We start from the raw sequence: 19,982 nt of genomic DNA, 5'->3' as shown, positions 1-19,982 counted from the left end.
ACCAAGAGCACCATGTCATTACATTCATAACATCACACCATGACAAACACCTTTGCTGTATTACACGTCATGCCTAACATGCCATTATGTGATCGGGACACCCAGCCACACGGTCATACAGACCAAAGCCCTCTATAAACAAACGATTCCTACTCTGCTGTATCTAATCATACACGTGACAACACCTTCAACTTCCCACACAAAGAAAAAAAGCAAAAAGGAGCCTGGTGACGGCTCAGGGTGCAGCGCGAACTTGGAGTCGCAGTCCACCACCAACCCTGTTCAGTTGCCCAGACCAGTTAACAATGTTCCCTCTAAGGTGTAGTGGTCCGTGAGCGTACTGCTTCAGTCCGTGAGTGTGCTGCTTTGGTCCATTCCTGAACTGGTCCCACCTCCCCCTTTTGGCATGCACCACTTTGGTCTGCCCCACAATATAACAACAAAAGATAATACTATAACCTTTATTTACCAAAATTACTCCCATCTACCTTTGGTAAATAAATGGTAGAAAAAGCAGCTAAGCAGCTAGAATGATAGAAAAAGCAGCTAACAGCTAATTTACCCAAAGTACCATATCTGCCTATGCCCTTAGACCAACCCAGCTATAACCAGCACTTTAATACTTTCAAATTCAAATGCATAAACTAGTGACAATAAAGACAAACCACTAAATGGCTAAAAAACTGGCACCAGCCCCAGCCCCCACCTCACCTCCAGGAGCACAGCTTGGAGGGAACCTTGGCCATAAACACTGGCCTTTCTTTTGATTTGAAATCTGCTTTTATTTCTTCAACAAATGCATTTTAGGGAGTGGAGGATTGGAATTCATTTATTTTTATTTTTCACTTATTAATATGCCTGTTTTTGACGGTTTTAGCTCGTACCATTTCTAGCTTTACTGCACCATATATAGTGAGTCACACTACTTCTATTTTTCAAGCTTGGCAAGCGTAGTGAGGATTCACCTTAGCTGTACGCTAAGATATTAGTTTATCTGTCCAAGGGTCTTGTGAGCTTTGGTCAGCCATAGCATCTCAGATTGATTGGATGGAAATTGAGTAGAGTCACTGAATAGAACAGATTTTTCTCTCTGATGAAGCTAAAGGTAAGATATTTTAAAGATACCTGGGTACCCAATTCCCTTTGAAATGACATTTTAAACATATTTAGGATCTTAACTCCCACTGAAATTATTAGGCAGTTGTTAGACACCGAAATACTGCAGCAACAAGCTTTAACTGCTTAGTCTGAGGTTGCATACACATATTCAAGTAATCTGGGAAAACACTCCTAAATTTGAATGCCGCCGGGAGCGCAGCAGTTTCTCAGTCCCGGCCCAGCCACCACCTCACCTTGCCTCACCTTGCCTTGCCTCATGGCCAGGAGTGGAGCAGTTTCCTGCCCCCAGCCAGCCCCAGCCTTGCCTCGCATCAGCTCACCTCTGGGAGCAAGGAGGCACGTGGCATCGGGGCTGCGGAGCAGAGCAATTTTACGGCACCAGCATAGCCCGCGCCAGCCCCCGTCCCTGCCTCCCTATGCCTCTGGGAGCAAGGAATCACATGGTGCCAGGACTGGGAAGTGGACCAGTTCCCCTGTGCCAGCCCCCAGCCCCAGCCCCACCTCGCCTCCGGCAGCACATGGCCTCAAGGAGGAATCGCTGCCTGAGCTTACCTCAGTAAGTGTCCCATGCTGGCCTCAGTGTCTCTGCCACACTCAGCTTGCTGCCCAGTTCCTCTCAAAGCTGCAGCCCAGCTCCTCACTGGGTGAGTGTGCGGCATTAATAAAGTCATTTGCGGCATGGTTTTAAAGCGTGCCCCTAGGATAGAAGGGGCAAACCGTCGAGGTGGCTGGGTCAAAGTGGGATGCAAATATGGCAGCTTATACAGTGTGCATCAAGCTGGATAGGCCGGTAATCTGGCAGCCCCAGGCAACATCACCATGGTGTATCAGGATGGCCCACCAGCACCTGGACGAGGTGGACACGAACCACCCAGGCATACAGGCTTCTATGGGGCAGGGAAGCAAAGGGGCTGTGTCACTGTCAGGATGCACGGGGAGCGTCACCAGGGTGCCAGGCCCAGCAGCCAGGACAACTGGCAGTGGGGCGGGGAAGGTCTCACTTGGGGCGTCTGGGGTGAGGTAGACCTGGCACACCTGGAGATTGCCATCCAGAGTGGCTACTGCCTCTGGCAGGAGGGCAGCCTGGATGTCATGCAGGAGATGGCCTACTCTGCAGATGGAGCTCATGCCCAGGTAGGTGGTCAGGGCCTTGAGCAAGAGCCAGGCCAACTGAGTGGGGTCAAGAAGATGGCCCAGGCAGAGGACACATGCCTGGATGAGGGTGGTTGTGAGGCTGATGGAAGCCAGGCATAGCACAGGGCACTGCAGGGATGGGTTGTGCATCAGGGGCTCCATCAGCAGCTGTGGGAACCGCAGCCACTGGCCCTGGGCCCCAAGGTGGAAGGTGGCCTGCCAGGCCCATACTATGCCTGGTAGAAGACCAGAAGCACCCAGTTTGGGAGCATGATGTCCAGCAGGAAGAGCTCCCGGTCGAAGCCAAGGGGCCCACGATCTGCAGGAACTGGCACTCCAGTTGTTACCAGAGCAGGTGCTCCTGTCCATAGAGGAGTCACTGAAGGCCTTGCAGATGGAAGGCAGTCACCTTGCTTTCCAGGTCCACCAGACTCTGGGCCCCCTCAGTGACAGATAAAGGACAGCTCGTAGTAGCCAGTGGCACCCATCCCAGAAGAAATCTACCAGGCACTGGAGTCTCTTGAATAGGTCCAGCAGCAGGTTGAGTACGGTGCACCAGTGCCACAGGGTCACTGCCAACAGGTTTTTGGTGATGAGGACACATCCATGGTAGGAAAGGCTGGGTGGGCCCCAGTGCCACCATTGCAAGCAGGCCTCCATCCCCTCAAGGCCATCCCAGTTGATTGCCATGAAGGTTGGTGGCTCCAGGAACATGCCCAAGGCCTTGAGGCCCTCACAGTGCCAGGTGAGGCCCCCTGGCAAGACCAGGGTGGGCCTCACTGGTCCATGTGCCAAGCAGCAGGGTATCACTCTTGGCCCAGTTGATACAGGCCAAGGAGGCAAGCTCATAGGATCACTGGCAGTCTGTCAGGGCCCACACATCTTCCTGGGTGTTGAGGAAGATGGTCACGCCATCTGCATATGCCAACAGACAGAACAGAGGGCCAATGGACGGGCCTGTGGCCATAGGCAGTGCCACACCACTCAGGCAGCACCACAGCAGATGCAGCAGTGGCTCAATGGCCAGGGCATAGAGCATACCTGACAGGGGCAGCCCTGATGGATGCCCCTGCGCGTGGGGAATGGGGTGCAAAACATACCATTCACCTTGAGCAGGCTCGAGATGTATTGGTACAAGACCCAGAGGCCCCCGGTGAAGAAAGACCCAAAACCAAAGTCTTCTAGGGTCTGGAAGAGGTAGGCATAGCCCAACCAGTCAAAGGCCTTCTCGGGTCCAGAGGGATAAGGCTGATGTCTAGGCTGAAGTTTGCTGGCTGTGAGTAAGTCATGCAACATAAACAGGTTGCCTTAGATGGTCCTGCCCGGCACGCAGTAGCTCTGCTCAGGCCCAGTGACAGAGGCCATGATGGTGCAGAGATGGGTCACCAGCACTTTGGCTGTAATCTTGCAGTCTGCACACAGCAGGGAGATGGACCACTAGTTCTTAATGCAGCCAAAATCTCCCTTCTTGGGAGCCCAGATCTGTACCTTGCCCACGTCCCACCATAGTTTCCAGGAGGAGTAGCTCAGTCTTGCAGCCTCCCAGGCCCGCCAAATGTGGACAAAGCAGTCCTGGAAGTAGGAGTCTTGGAGCAGGATGATGAGGCCACTGTGCAGGAGTGACAGATGGTGCTTGGTGACATAAAGGCAGTCAAGACAGGCTGTGGTGAGACCACCAGCATTCGTCCTGGCCCAGGTTTACTGATGCACATTAAGATGCAGGGCTTGCCAGATGGCAATGAGGTCCACAGTCTCCAGGGAAGACTGCAGCTTCCAGGGAAGGTGAGGCTCAGGTCCCATGCAGTTGACTAAGGTGTCAATGGTGCAGTTAAAATTCCCACCTATGAGGAGCAGGTCATCGTCCTCACTAGCATTGCCAGAAGGGTGGTCAAGGTCTTGAAAAAAAGACCCTCTCCTGGACCCTCCCCAGGTGGAAGCTTGCCCAAAATGCAGTGTCTATGTCAGGCATGGGCAAAATACAGCCCACAGGCCAGATCCGGCCCACCAAGCACTTCCCTCTGGCCCACAGAGCCCCTTCAAAACCCACGTAATGGCGGCTGCCTCTCTAAAAGCCTCCGGTGGCACCAGCTGCTGGCTGCAGCACCTCAGGCTGTTTCCTTTGGCTCTGGTTGCAAGACGACCAACCCTGACCTCAGCCTGACCCAGCTGGCCTTACCCCGCCCTGGCTCAGGCCATGTTTTCAGCTGAAGAGGGGCAGGGGGGGCTGGGCCAGAACCTGTGGCGCCAGTGAGGGAAAACTGTCTGAGCCAGCTTCTGCTTTGCTGCACGGGACTGGAAAGGGCCCTGCCCTGCAGATAACCCCAGGAAAGCAGTTGCTTGGATCTGTATGCTGCTCAGGACAGGATAAGCCCAGCTGGAGCAGCAGGGGCTCAGCTGCATTTTTCCCCTACCTGTGCTGGTCAATCCCAAGTGGCACACGTTTCCACTGCCACTTCTGGCTGGCACAGACCTGGCTGGGCTCACCCCATTCCCAGCAGCACGTGGGAAGCTGGCTTCAGCTGCATGCTGCTCTGGATGGGACAGCCAGGTCCACACCAGCCAGGAAAGGCAGCATGCAGCTGAAGTCAGCTCCTTGCATGCTGCTGGGGATGGAAGGAGCCCAGCCAGGTCTGCACCAGCCAGGAAAGGTGGCATGCAGCTGAAGTCAGCTCCTCATGTGCCGCTGGGGATGGGAGGATCCCAGCTGGGTCGGCATCAGACAGCAGAAGTGGCAGTAGAGCCATGTGCCACTCAGGACAGGACGAGCCTGGCCAGAGCAGCAGCAACTCAACTACACTTTCCTCCTGCCTATGCCAGTCAGTCCCAAGCAGCACACGGCTTCACCGCTGCTTGTGCTGGCCGGTTCAGACCCATCCAGGCTCCTGCCATCTCCAGCAGCACATGAGGAGCCTACTTCAGCTGCATGCCACCTTTCCTGGCTGGTGCAGACCCAGCCGGGCTCCTCCTGTCCCCAGCAGCACATGGGAAGCTAACTGCAGCTGCATGCCACTTTTCCTGGCCAGTGCTGTCCCACCCAGAGCAGCATGAGACTGAAGCCAGCTTATCACATGCGGCTGAGGACGGAACGAGTCCAGCTGGCCAGCAGAAGCGGTGGCAGAGTCTCCTCCTTTTGAGACCAGCTGGCACAGGTAGGGGGAAAGTGCAGCAGCACCTGGGGAAGCCATCACTTGGTAGGGGACAGGATGTGCTGGCTGGGCCACACCAGGGAGGGAAAGCTGTGGCTGAACCCCCTGTGGCTTGCAACAGGAGGGATCCTATAGCACTGGAGGTGAGGAGACCTTGGCCTGGGCTGGCTTCTGCTGTGTTGGGAGGGGGCTTGGATGGGTCAGGACCAGGTCATGCTGGCACTAGTGATGGGTGGCGGGGGTTGGCCAGCTTTTGATGCCTGGGGCCTGATGGGGTAGGCTGGGTCCTTGCTTGTGGGAAGGGTCTGGTGGCCAGTACTAGTCAGGGGAAGGGAAGCTGGGGCAAGATGTTAGAGAGGTCACAACCCCTTACTACCTAGTAAGTTGTGCAAGGGGAAAGACTTCTGATGGCAAAGGTCAGGGTCGGGACTTTTGGTCCCAAGATGGTGACCAGGGAGTGGAGCAACTGAAGGGGCAGGGCAACCCATGCAGCCCTCGACAGCTCACCAAAACTAATCAAGCTGCCCTCTACCCAAAGTAGTTGCCTGACCCTGGTCTATGCCATCAATGTCCAGGCACAGCAGCCTCTTCTCATCATTCAGGTTGAGGACTGGCTACAGGAGAGCAATCTCCACCTTCTGGGAGGGAGAGAGGTCATCCTGCTCTTGAGGTTGCTTGCAACACTCAGAAAGCTGCATATCCATCTCACTAGCTTCCCCATCCAAACCATTAGGCTGGGACATGACCAAGAGGTCAACAAACCCCTCTGCCACCCCCTGACCCCCTGGGTCAGGCCTTCAGAAGAGAGGCATTCTGTATCACCTTCACTGCTACCCGAGTCTGGGAGCCGGGAGACAGGCAAGGGGTTGGTGACCCCCACTGTCACCTCCCTCACTGCCAAGTCATCTCCGGCCATGGTCAAATGCAATGGGGTCACCGGCAGAACAGCCAAAACAGGGTCAGGCTCTCCATTAGCCTCTCCCACCACCAATGCTGGCCAAGGAGGGCCGCAACAGGGATGGGGTGTCCTGAGAGGCCCCCTTCAGCTTCACCTCTTTGTTCTTTTTCCTAGTGGTGGGCAGCCCCCATTTCATAGGGGATGGGATGGGACAGACCACTCTCACCCACCCCCCTGGGCCAGCCACCTCAGACAAGGCGACAGTGGAGCATGGCTGGGAGGAGGCCCAACCCCCATCATCTGACTGGGCCCTGGTGCTACAGTCACTGGCTGCCCCAGCCACCTCAGCCAGGGTGGGCAGGGGGCAAGTGGAGGCATCATTCCCTCCACCTGCTAGGGCCTCTGCCCTAGGGGGTGGGCACCGTAGGTGTGGTGGGCAGCAGCGAGGGCTGGGTAGTATTTGGGACCATGATAACATAAGCCACAGTTACATACATTATGCCATCCCAGAAGATTAGCTAAGGCACCTGTGCAGACCTCAACCTTGACATTGGGAGGGGTATGGTTAAGAGGGAGGTCTTGAGAGGCATCCCCATGCCAGCCACTGGGTGTAGAAGCAGCCATTCCTGCTAGGACAGGGTTAATCCCAAAAGCTAAAACTAAGGGAATGAAAAAAAAAGTGTATATATAGACTACAGAGGTAAGTGTCTGGGAATGTGGCCATGAAAAGTAAAAAGGGAGGGGTGGTGAGTACCCAAAGAGGGAAAGGGAGGAGTGAGAAAGAGAGGTGTGCAAGGGGGTTAGGAAAGAAAACAAAAAATAAAAAGAGAAAAGGGGAGTTGAAAAAGCAGTGAGCAAGGCAATTAAGAGCACCCCTCAAAAGGCAAAAGCTAAAATAAGATAACTCCCCACAGTAGAAAGAAAGAAACAAAGACTTTGACTTTTAAGAAATGTTTATTCTGGGGAGGGTGACAAATGGGGGGCAGTAGAGATCATGTACAGGTTGGCCTGAAGATCTGGACTTCAAGGAGAAAGCCTGCTCACACACTCTAGACAAAAAACAAAAAACACAAAGAACAAAAGATGTGTGTGTGTGTGTGTATATATACACACACACACATATGTGTGTTTGTGTGTGTATACACACAGTTCTGCTAGTGGGGATGCCCGCGGGGCCTCAGAACATCAGAGGTTGGCCCGCATGGACAAAGCCCGAGGTCTCAGCTCACTGGATGCACCTCTGTATCCTGAGCAGCTGGTGGCGTCACAGGGCAAGGACCAGGCATCCCCCCTTGATTTGGCACAGTGCCCCCTCAACGGCCCAGCATTCCTCAAAGGTGGACACCATCCACCGAAGGACTGCATGCTCGAACTCAAGTGAGAGGCGGGCCTGCACCAGCAGGCAGAAGAGGTACAGGGCATCGTCCATCCTGGTCCTGGTGAGCCAGTTTCACCGGCTCTTCAGAGTGGCCATCTTAGCCTGGCCCACCAGGAAGTTGGCCAAGCTGACTGCAGCCTGCTCAGCTGCCCAGTATGGGAAAGAGTAGATGTAGGTGTACTCTGAGAAGTCCTGACCCAGTGCCTGAAGCAGATCCCCAAGGGCAGCAAAGAGCAGCTGCAGCCAGGGGCAGTCGAGGAAGGCATGGAAAACATCCTCTTCCAGCACCCCCAGGCAGAAGGGGCAGGCTGCTGAAGCCACTGAGTCCAGGTGGTGCACAAAGGTGCCAGTGGCCAGGATGCTATGCACCAATCTCCACTGGAGGTCACCAGTCTTCTTGGCAGTGGGTGCTTTGTACAGTGTGCACCACGCTGGGGTCCCAGGCCATGCCAGGTGCTGCTGCCATATGGTGTTGGGGCAGCTGGCCAGCACCTGGGCATGCCGGATGTGCACCACCCAATCATAGAGTCCCTTCCAGGGCAGTATGCCAAAAGGGCAGCCCATATGGCTTCTGAGGGGCACAGGGAGCCTAAGCAGTGTTTCGGGCTGGTCAACCAGCTTACTGGACACTGCTGGGATGACCGGCAGTGGTGGGAAGACATCACTTCTGGTGTCCATGGTGGGGAGGGCCTGGTGAGCCTTCCAGGGCAGTCGCTGCTTCCATCAGGAGGGCGGCCCTAACAGTCCACAGAAGCCGGCCCACTGTGCGGACAGAGCACAGTGCCAGCCGGGCAGCCAGGGCTTCAGCTGACAGCCAGCCCAACTGAGCTGGGTCCAGGAGATGCCCCAGGCGGGCTCAATGAGAGCAGCCACGAGGCTGGTGGAGGCCAGACTGGGCATGACATGCTGCAAGGCTAGGTTGTGGACCAGGGGTCCTGAAGCAGTTGCGGGAAACTCAAGCACAGTTCACGCTCCAGGGTCTCGACCTGTGAAGTGCAGAGGCGTAGCAGGTCCTTATGCAGCTGCTAAGTGGCCTCTGGACAAATTGGGTCAGCTGCAAACAAGTCCCAATAGAAGACAACAGCATGCCCTTGCACTTCACCTGGGCCCATGAGCAGCCATCCCTCCAGGGTCTTGAGATGGCCCAAAGTCTTTGCCACAGCCTACCGCCTCTCCAAGCTGAAGAAGAAGCCAATCAGGGCGTCAGTCCTTGCCAGCTCCTGGCAGTAGGCAAGTACCCTTGCACCACTGGTCACACCCTCCGCCAGCTCCTTCAGGCATTTCTTGCAGGACTGGGGGCTCTCGAGGAGTGCCACATCATTGCTTGCACAAAGCAGGGCTGCCTCAAGCATCCTCCTTCGGCTCCTGGTTGGGGCGGCGGATCTCGCTTGCCACCTGCTGGGAATACTGCTGGCAGAATGCCCAAATCTGGATCTTCCCCAAGTCCCACCACAGCTGCCAGGAGGAGTAGTCTGCTCGTGCAGCCTCCCAGCTTCTCCACAGGTGGCCGAAGCAGTCCCTGAAGTGGGTGTCCTGTAGTAGGCTGATGTTGAGGCACCAGTAAGGGGCCCGTGTGTGTGCTCTGCCAGCGAGGCTCAGTTTACAGCAGACCAGGGCATGGTCTGAGAGGCCTGATGGGATGATGCGGCTGCTACGCAGTAATGGCAGCTGGTGCTGGGCAATCTAGAGGTGGTTGAGATGGGTCATGGTGATCCCACTGGCACTCATCTTTGCCCAGGTATATTGACACACATCAGCGTGGAGGACCCACCAGGCATCGACAAGATCCGCCACCTCCAGCACGGTCCATAGCTTCCAGGCCAAAGGCAGGTGTGGCTCTGGCCCCATCCAGTCTAGCTGCACATCGACAGTGCAGGTGAAATCCCCACCCATGAGAAGCAGGTCATTGTTCTCACTGGCATCACGCAGGATGTCACCCAGAGTCTCTAAGAAGGCTACCCTCTCTCTCCCCTCAGTGGTCGTGTAGACATTGACTAGGAGCAAGACTCTGCTGCCAGGGTGATGTGGACGGTCAGCAGCCAGCCAGGGACAACCTCCTGTGCCACTGCTGAGTCATACTGTAGCTGTGGTGAGAGAAGGGTTGCCACTGCTGTGCTGAGGTTGGTGTCATGGAAACAAGCAGCCTCTCCAAGTAACATGCCAGTCAGCATGAATGTGCACATTGCTGTGCATCTCCTGGAGGGAGGAGATCATCAGCCGCTTCTGCCGCAAACCCTCCAGGATGGCCGTCCACTTCACTGGGTTCCTACAGCTGTTGGTTTTCAGTGAGGCAATTGTGGTAACCGCCATGAGCAGGACAACAGAGAGGAAGGATAGGCAGGGTACATGCAGGAGAGGAGGTGATACAACAGGGCAAAACCGCAGAGACAGGAGAAGGCCTATCCTTTCCCTACCCTATTCCATGGACCCACCTCAGCCCCACGCCTCCCTCACCCTGGTCACCAGCTTCTCAAACTGCAAGGCATATTGACACGTGCCCGGGTCCCGGCACATGAGTCTCACTGCATCACAGTGGCACAGACAAACTGCACAGGGTCCAGGCACTATTACCGGATATTCTCTGCCACATTCCTCTAGCCCTTGGTCTGCTCTAAGAAGTCAAAGAGGCCTCCAGCAGGAGCTGGATGTTGCCAACTGAGAACCAGTGGGGCTTCACTCTGGGAGGGAACCTACCGGTGAGGCTGGTGAAAGTGCCCTCAATGGCCAGGCTCCCTAGCAGGCCCCCCTCAGTATCTGGGTCAAGGACCATCTCCAGGAGATTGATCCCCATCCACTTTGGGGGGCAAATATCATCCCGCTCCTGGGGCTGCTTGCGGCATTCAGAGGGCAGGCACTCCAACTCCTCCTCAATGGCTTCAGTGGGTAGGGGAGTGGGCAGAGGGGGTGGCGGGCCCCTCTGCTGTATCCTGTACCTGATGCTGGAGAGGCAGGCACTCTCTCCCTGCCCTGCCACTCACAAGTCCCATGAGCAGGGATGGGGACAAAGGGTTGCCAGATGTCACTGGGACACCCAGTGGCAGGGATTCCTGGGGGGCAGGCAGGGTAGGGTCAGGTTCCCTGGCTACATTTTCTCCAGTGCTGTCATAGGCAGGCCCCAAAGGGGCAGGGGCTTCTTTAGGAGCTCCCTTTTGCCTCTTGCTCTTGGCTTTCTTGGAAGCAGGTGGCACTTCCCGGAAGGGGGCAGGCCATGCTGCTTGGGATTTGCCACCTCCAGGTACACCACCTCAACTGAGGCAGGAGTGAAAGGAGGTGGAGGGGAGGTCTCAGTTGTTCCACCCGATGGGGTGCCTTAGACGCTAGCCACCCTGGGTGGAACTGGGACAGGGGGAACTGGGAGAACATCCCAGTCCTTCCACCAGGTGAAACCCCCATACTGGGGGGGCAGCCCCATAAGGTGGGGAGAGTGTGGATGGAGGCTGAGAGGGGGCCATGGTTGCCTCACCCAGTGGGAAGCCAGCACTCGGGGCACCAGCTGTCCCAGAGGAACCGGGGCAGGAGGGAGCTGGGAGGAGTCCCCAGCCCCTCCACTGGGTGGGGCATCAGCCCTGACAGAGGTGGAAGGAACCTGAGAGGACATATGAGCCCTCCCCCTGGGTGGCATGCTCATGCCAAAAGGGTCGATCACCCCAGACGGAGCAGGGGTGTAGGGAGGCTGGGAGGAGCCCCCAACCCCACCCTTTGACAAGGCTCCCATGCCAGAGGTGGATACACCATCCCTCTGTGTGGATGCAGCAGCTGGTGCCCCAGCTGACTTCCCCAGTGGGCACTGGGAAGCCTGGTGAGAGCTGCTGCCACAGCAGCAGCATGCTTTCCTGCCCTTGAAGAGGTAGACCACATTGGGCCTCCCATCCACCACAAAGGTAATGGAGAGAGGCAGGTGCCACCCATGAGGAGCATGAATGTCTGCCTCCAAAAGGACAGGACATGCCTGAGCCTAGGCTCCCTGCTTCCCATGGTCAGCCTGCACCAGGGGCTGTTGAGCTCAAGTGCGTTGGTGAGATCCCAGTCTGGTAGGTGTGGGAGGATGTTGGAGGCCACCACCCACACTGCCAGGGTCTCCAGGGGTGTAACCAAGTAGCGGATGCCCAAGATTTCCAGACCCACCACACACATCTGCCTCACCAGGCTGGGAGAGCTCAAGTATATGACAGGCACTGAGTTTACCCAGGAGGTGTACCGGACATTCCAGCATTCCAGTAGGTCTGCCAGAGCTCCAGCGCAGGCCTCCGCCCTGATGTGGAGAGGGGCATGCACCCTCAGGCCATCACTGAGGTGAAGATCTGCAGAGACATCCTCATGCCAAGTACCCTGGCTGCTGGCAGCCATCCTGGGCAGGAGAGGGTTAACTCTCCCACAGAGGCTGCTACAGGAAAAATAATAATAATAATATTTTTTTTAAAAGCCTCAGACTGAAGCTGGGGACTGGGAGGGGGCTGAAACTGCCCCAAAAATCAGCTTTGTGGGGGCAGAACAACTTGGGGGGAAAACTCAGAAAGCAGGGAAAAGGGGCAGAGAGAGGGTCCCCAAGCAAAGGCTGGGGGAGGCAAGGTTTGGGGGGGTGAAGAGAGGATCAGGAGGGACAGGGAGTGCGGGGGAACGTGCAGAAGGGACCTGAGGTGCAGGAGCTCAAAAGAGCTTCACCTGTCGGTTGCCATTTTGAAAGAAAGAAAGAAAGACTTTGACTTTTTATAAAGGTTTATTAAGCAGGAAATTGAAACACTGCCCACACAGTGGGCAGAATTGAAACACTGCCCACACAGGGGCCCAAGCACAACAGACAGAGCCTAGGGCTATGGCCTGCAAGAACTGCCCTCACAGTCTAAAAAAACAGCTAGTACAACAACAGCCCGCTCAGACCCCTGCCAGTGCCCTGGGAAGGGGCAAGCAGTATCATAGCATGAGGACTAAATGGATGCCCTCAATGCTGCACAGCACCCCCTGAATGGCCCAACATGCCTGGAAGGTGGGTGCCATCTGCTGGAGGACCACATGTTCAAATTCCAGTGTCAGGTGTGCCCAGACCAAGAACTGAGAGTCTCAGGGCATCATCAGAGCCAGCCCCAGAGAGGTTCCTGTGGCTCTTGAGGATGGCCACCTTAACCCAACCAAGCAAAAAGTTGGCCAGGCACATTACAGCCCCTCTGCTGCTCAGTATGGGAAAGAAAACAAATAGGTGGCCTCCATGAGGTTCACATCTAGCACCTCAACCAAGGTGCCAAGGACAGCAAAAAGTGGCAGCAGCTGGGGCACCCGAGGACGACATGGAATAAATCCTCTTCTACCTCCCCTGGGCAAAAGGGACAAGCCACTGATGCAGTCGGGTCCATGTGGTGGATGAGAGTGCCGGTGGCCAGTATCCCATGCAGCAATCACCACTGGAGGTCACCAGTACATTTGGGAACAGGTAGCTTATAAAGTGTGTACCACTGGTGCCAGTGGTGTGAGCTGGTGTGAGTGCCAGTGCCACTAGGTGCCACCTCCACATCATGTCAGGTCAAATGGCAAGGACGTGAGCGTGGCAGACACAAACCACCCATATGTACAGGGATTTCAAAGGGAACACATCAAGATGAATCCCAGCATCACTATCAGGAGACATGGGAAGAGTCAATATGGTGCCAGGCCCACCACCCAAATCATTACCCTCAGCCAGGACAATAGGCAGTGGTGGACAGGGCTTTCTGGAGACTTCTCTGGCAAGGATATCCCACCATACTCTGAAGTAATCAGCTTGACTAGCTGTATCACTATGAGTTTCTAGTAGAAAGGTAACGTCCAGCCTTTTCTGGCACAGGAAATCAAAGAGTGCCGTCAACTTCACACGGTCTCTGCAGCCATTGATGTTGAGTGAACCAAAGGCTGTGACAGCCATACATGAATGGTGTAGAAAAGGGGGACAGGCAAAGCCAAGAGAACAGAGAGGAACAGCAGAGAGGAGCAAGCAGCAGGACAAGAAAAAAACAGGCCTACAGCTTGCCAGCCAGTGCTGTTCACAAGTTTCATAATTTCTAGGGTCAGATGGCACCTGAGTAGATCATCGAGTCCAATCCCCTGCCATGGCAGGAAAGAGTACTGGGGTCAAACGACCTCAGCAAAGTGAACACCTAGCCTCCTCTTAAAGACCCCCAGGGTAGGATCCAGCACCACTTCTATTGGAAGTTGGTTCCAGATCCTAGCCTCCCTGACCGTGAAGTAGCGCCTCCTGATATCCAGCCTAAATCTACCCTCTGCTAGCTTGTGACCTTTATTCCTGGTCACTCCTGGTGGTGCACGGGGGGAACAGGGACTTCCCCAGTGCCTGCTGGTCCCCCCTGGCTAGTTTGTAAAAGGCCACTAGATCCCCCCTCAGCCTTCTCTTGTGGAGGCTGAACAGGTTCAGGTCCCTTACCCTGTCCTCGTAGGGCCTGCCCTGCTGCCCCCTGATCATGTGAGTGGCCCTCCTCTGGACCCTCTCCATGTTGTCAACATCCCTCTTGAAGTGCAGCACCCAGAACTGGATGCAGTACTCCAGCTGCGGCCTGACCAGTGCCGCATAGAGGGGGAGGATCACCTCCTTGGACCTGCTCGAGATGCATCTGTGGATGCATGACAAGGTGCGGTTGGCCTTCCTGACTGCATCCCCACACTGCCAGCCCATGTTCATCTTGGCATCACTGATGACTCCAAGATCCTTTTCTGCCTCTGTACTGATGAGAAAGGAGTTCCCCAGCCTGTAGGTATGGAGCCGGTTGTTCCTCCCCAGGTGTATCACCTTGCACTTGTCAGTGTTGAATCCCATCCTATTCTCATCCGCCCACCCCTGTAACCTGTGTAGGTCAGATTGCAGCCTATTCCTCCTTTCTAGCATGCCCACATCCCCCCACATCTTAGCGTCATCAGCAAATTTGAACAGGGGGCTATTTACCCCCTTGTCCAAGTCACTGATGAAGATGTTGAACAGTGCAGGCCCAAGGACCGAGCCCTGGGGAACCCCACTGCCCGCATCCCTCCAAGCTGAAAATGACCCATCCACCACCACTCTCTGGGTGCGGCCCTCCAGCCAGCTGGCAACCCATTTGACTGTGTGGGTGTCGACACCACAGTCCCCCAGTTTCTTAATGAGACAGTGTTGAAGGCCTTCTGAAAGTCCAGGAAGACTACGTCCACTGCTACCCCTGCATCTAAGGATTTGGTGAACTGGTCATAGAAGGCCACTAGGTTGGTCTGACAGGACCTGCCACTAATGAACCCATGTTGATTTCCCCTAAGCATAATCTCCCCTGCTGGCCCCTTGTGGATATGCGCCAGAATAATTTTCTCAAAAAGCTTGCCCAGGATTGAGGTAAGACTAACTGGCCTATAGTTTCCCAGGTCCTCCTTCCTCCCTTTTTTGAAGATGGGAACCACATTGGCCCTCTTCCAGTCCTCTGGCACCACACCAGAGCACCACGAGTGCTCGTAAAGCTGTGCCAGGGGTCCCGCAATGACCTCAGCCAATTCCCTCAGTACTCTTGTGCAGAGATCGTTCGGACCAGCTGATTTGAATACATCCAGTCCTTCCAGAAGTTCCCTAACTAGTTCCTCACTAACCCTTGCCCTAGGTGTGCCAGTTAGTTGACTCCAATGAAACAGGGAGTGACTGGGAGGAAGGCCCTTCCCCACCACCCGTTGGGGCTGCCACATCAGAGTTGGATGAGCCACCACTGGGTGCAGCCACAGGTGGCTCTGCCGCAGCCAGGCGAGACCTGCACAGCAAAAACCCAAGGTGTCCCCAGGATTAAGGTAGACCTTGTAATGCTGCCCATCAAACAGAAAGGACATGGAGTGGGGCAAAACGTGCCCCTCTGGTGAGAAGCATAAACAGCTGCCTTTTAAAGGATAAGACATGCTGGAGCTTAGAGAACTTGCTGCCAAGCAGCAGTCTACAGACTGATCCTGTAACCATGCCATAAGGGTGCAGGCAGTTAATGAGGTTGTCATCAGAGAGGAATGGAGGCATGTTCGAGGCTACCACATGAATGGTTCATCTTGGGCAAAAGCAAGGCAAGGCAAAAAGCACCCCTGACAGACACCTGCTACCACAACCTCAGGCACTAAAGCAGGGTTGCTGAGGAAGATGATGGGGACAGAACTCACCTGGGCAGCATAGAGGAAATGTCTGCAGCCTATAATTACCCCCACAGCAGCAGCACACTCCTCCACTCCAATGGAAGGAGGGGCATGAAGCCAGAGACCAAAGCTCTAGTCCAGAGGGGCTGAAGCCAGAGACCAAAGCTCCCAGCAGTGTGCTACTGGGAGCTGCCTTCAGCCATTCCAGCAAAAAAAAGGGTTAACCCTACAAGAAAACAGAGGGTTGGGGGATGGGCAGCTCTCTGCCAGCAGGGAACAAAGAAGCTGGAAAAAAACAAACAGACAAACCCCAGGGGAGAGGAGAAAGGTAAGCAATGTAGCAGAGAAGGGAAGGAAAAACAATAAGCAGCAGAAAGCTGCAGGGAAAGGGAGGGGAAACAAAAAAAAACAATAAGAAGCAAAAAGATCTAGATTCATAAAACTGCCATAGAAAGAACCATTTACATTCATTTTGTCCAGTAACTCATTGCTTCATCTTTTGATGTTGCTCCACTTTGGAAAGACTACTTAAATATTAATTGTTGCAGGGACTGGAAGCCAGGTGGCTCCTTCACAGTCTTCTTCACTAAGTCTTGGTAAATATTTAAGTAGTCCATGCAAAGTGAGCAGCAAGAGATACAAAGCAATCCAATCCTAAATACACACACGTACACACACACACACACACATATATATACATACACACATATATTCATGCAAAGCTTTGCAGAGCCCTGGGGGCTCTGCCACAAGCCCCCCAACCCCTGCCCACTCTCCCAGCCCTGGCTGGGGCTGTCGGGGCTTCTGGGTGCTCATGACAGAGCCCTCCATGCAGCATGGGGTGAGGATAGCCCACCCCCACCCTGGCTGGCCTGGCAGCTGCTGCTGAGTTGGGGCTTTTTTTTTTATTGGCAGGGTTGGGAGAGCAGGCAGGGGATGAGGCCAATTCAGAGATTCAGCCAATTTGTCTGCGGCCAAATCTCTGAATCAGATTCGGCCAAATCGATTCAGACAGTGATTCAAATCACCGAATTAAATCACTGTCCCCCAAATCAGACAAATCCAAAGCTGAAGTGAATACTAGTTGCTCACACAAGTAAAATGTTTATGTGTGTGTGTGTGTACGTATGTAATGGGAAGTTTGTTTTCATATTAACAAGGGAAAAAAGAACTCCTCTCTCCATAATATACATGGCCAAGGAGAATTCAAGTACACTAGATAATATATTAGTTAAAAATGATTTTATGAAAAAGCAGCCACTATGCATGATCTAGCAAAGTTTCTAGCAATTTATCCAATAATATAATTGTACTCATAAAAACTAAAAGGTAATTTTTTTAATTGCTGAAGCAAAATAAAAATTTCTGACAGTTTTCACAGTATGTTTTGAAAGGAAGGAAGTTATTGTATCTTTACATAAGGCTACTCTAGCATGTAACCGGAAAAGAGTTTCAGTAAGGAAAAATAGCATTACTCTGCCATGCTTGCATACATTCATGAATTATACTTAAACACTGATTTGAAATCTCAAACACTTATGATTAATTATAGTTAATAGACTAACTGAAATAATAACATCAAATAGGAAGGTGGTGAGTAAAGAGCATGTTACTAAATATTGTATGTAAACCAGCATTAACTTCACTAGGTCATAAAAATAGCTATGCAAGAGCTGAAGTCGTGAGAATGACTGTGAAGTAGAGCTGGGAATTAGACAGCTAAACTAAGTACGCGGAGAGTGCTTTAGTAAAGCAAAAGTATTTCACTGCATCCAGGAAAACAGTGTGCTGAGACACAAACATCCTGTTCCTGCTTTTGCAAAATTATTTGAGCTTTCTCCCTCAATCAGTATCCACATGTTTATGTTTTTAATATGCTAATACTGGTTGTATAACTCATCAAAACAAACCTGGGACAGAAATCAATAGAAAACAAAATAGATGCAAACTGTAATTACTAGAGTCTGATTGGTAGGTGACAGCATGAGAACTAAAGAAACTGTCCCTTTCTATCATCAACTAAACATAAGAGCTGGATTTATTTTGCCTTTTAGTGTAGAGAACAGATGGGATATTATTACTCATACAAATTATGGGGCAAATACAGATTAGGGGACAAAAATCAAACCTCTGACTAAAGACAGTCACACCACAGTGCATCCAGTCCCAAACACAAGCATTTTGCCATTGCACTTTCAGATAATTTACCACACTGTGAAGAAACAAATACTAAGATAATTTAAAAGTAAGTATTAATTTACCTTTTCTGCAGATAGAAATCCCCCTTGCATATTAAATGCATATTATGGTAAATTAAACATGGGTCAAACTACTCTGAAATCATCCCATGTATGTCTATTGCTTGCTTCTACACGTATTTCTAATATCTATACAAGTACTACAGAGCATCTACAAACATTTTCCATTAGACTGCATATCAACAGAGTTTTAAACCTTTGCAAATCAGTGATTGTCTATATAATTTCCCTGCTATAACGTCTGTTGCTTCATGTATGGGAAGAATGCCAACCTGAATTTGTCATGCTGCCACTTCCATTCCTCTTTTATGGAAAAATAGAAAACTGATCTCCTACTTCTTGAATGCTAGAAACAAACTAGCTAGCTAAAAAAAACAAAATCTGAGCCGGAGGGTGCTACTCCCAAACAGGTGCAATTTAGTACTTATCTCACAGGTTGCCTTTGTTTTTGACCACGTGTGATGGGACCAGATAGCATTTGAACCCGCAGCCAATAACAAAAAGCAATTTTTAGGAGCATTCTGAATAGACATGTTTATTCATTTTCAGTCCTTTTATGATAATGTTTTCAGCATGGTATGAATGTAAGGATGGCTTGGGCTCATTAAAGTTGGTTATAATGTAACAGAATCCTAGGTACACAGCTAACCTCATAAAGGCCTATTTTAAGTAAAGAGGAAAACAAAGATCTAGGTGCACTATAAAATTGGTGACTGGTGTGACAGACAAACTGTGTACACAGACCTGAAACAGAGTGATCTGGTACAGTTACTCTGTTCATCGGTTTCATGAAAAAGCACTTTTTTATTGTTATCCTTACAGTTTTTCCCTCAGTCACTTTCAAATGAAGATTTCCTTTCACTAGATACCTACTACTATGGCCTCAGGCTTTCTCAGCCTGTGTAACTAAACTGAGGAGGGACCATACACACTTGTATTTATTCCATTACTCCTGTCACTTTCTTCCACTTACCTTCAAACCCTGGGTAGTCTGGACATACTGCGGGCTGCAGTGCCTGAGTACTTCATAAATCATATATTATAGCTGCAACCTATATCCCAACTTCTCTGACCTTTTACTGCCCAACAACTGTTTTTCATCACTGCTCTTCAGCGACCATTCTTTCTTTCCTCTTCTGCCCCTACCAGGAAGATCCACAACAGATTCTGAAACCCAGCCAGCGTCTCACTCAAAATTTTTACCTACTACAGTCCATTTTTATACAGTGACAATTTATAAAACAGTGTGAGTTTTTTGGTTTTCTGTTTCACTTTCATTTTACTTTTTAAAAGATTGTCATAATAGGACAACTTTGTTTTTGGTGCAGTTCCAATTAAATTATACCAGATATGAGTTTGACCTAGTATTTTAAAAAATTGACCTTCAGCTCAAACTTTCCTCATTCATTAAGGCAAAAGAAATCCTGTGCTGGCCCTTACTATTCACCATTTAAAATGTTTTTATTTGTTTTACTATTTAGAAACCTGGTCTTAAGTATCTACATTTAAAGTTAACAAGGTGACTAGCACAAGTATGTTTATTATGCTTTTCATTTATGTTAAATGTAGTGCTTTATGACAGTCTATGTTTATTGGTATGAAATATTTATACCCTAATACAATGAGACGATCTCCCTTGCAAAACTAATCTCTCCATAGCATAATGATCCACTATAGCTCCTTCAGGAAATCTTGCTGTACCAGAAATCCAAGAAGGCCCTCTTATGCAGAAAAAATCATTATTAATTTTTAATATGCTAATTAAAAAGTTTTTATACTGATATTTGGATAAGAAAGTGAATTTCAGAAGCTTTATTTTTCTAAAAAGCATCTCATATACTCATATTTGCTGGTCCATCTAAAGCCATAGAGATTCAGACAGTGCTGAAATGAAATAGGAAGTACATAATCACAGTGCATCTTAAAGCTAGAACTTAAAA

General features: G+C 51.8%; 1 protein-coding gene across 3 annotated transcripts in view; it reads right to left on the bottom strand.

Annotated features, from left to right (window-relative positions):
- The window catches only part of DNTT (DNA nucleotidylexotransferase), a 335,988-nt gene that overhangs the window by 207,489 nt on the left and 108,517 nt on the right, over positions 1 to 19,982 (bottom strand). The gene's annotated exons all lie outside the window — the stretch shown is intronic.

Source organism: Crocodylus siamensis, chromosome 7 (genome assembly GCF_052110815.1).
Source record: "Crocodylus siamensis isolate JL-2025a chromosome 7, ASM5211081v1, whole genome shotgun sequence".
NCBI lineage: Eukaryota > Metazoa > Chordata > Crocodylia > Crocodylidae > Crocodylus > Crocodylus siamensis.
Note: the sequence above shows the minus strand (reverse complement) of the source record. Positions and strands in the feature narration are given on the sequence as shown.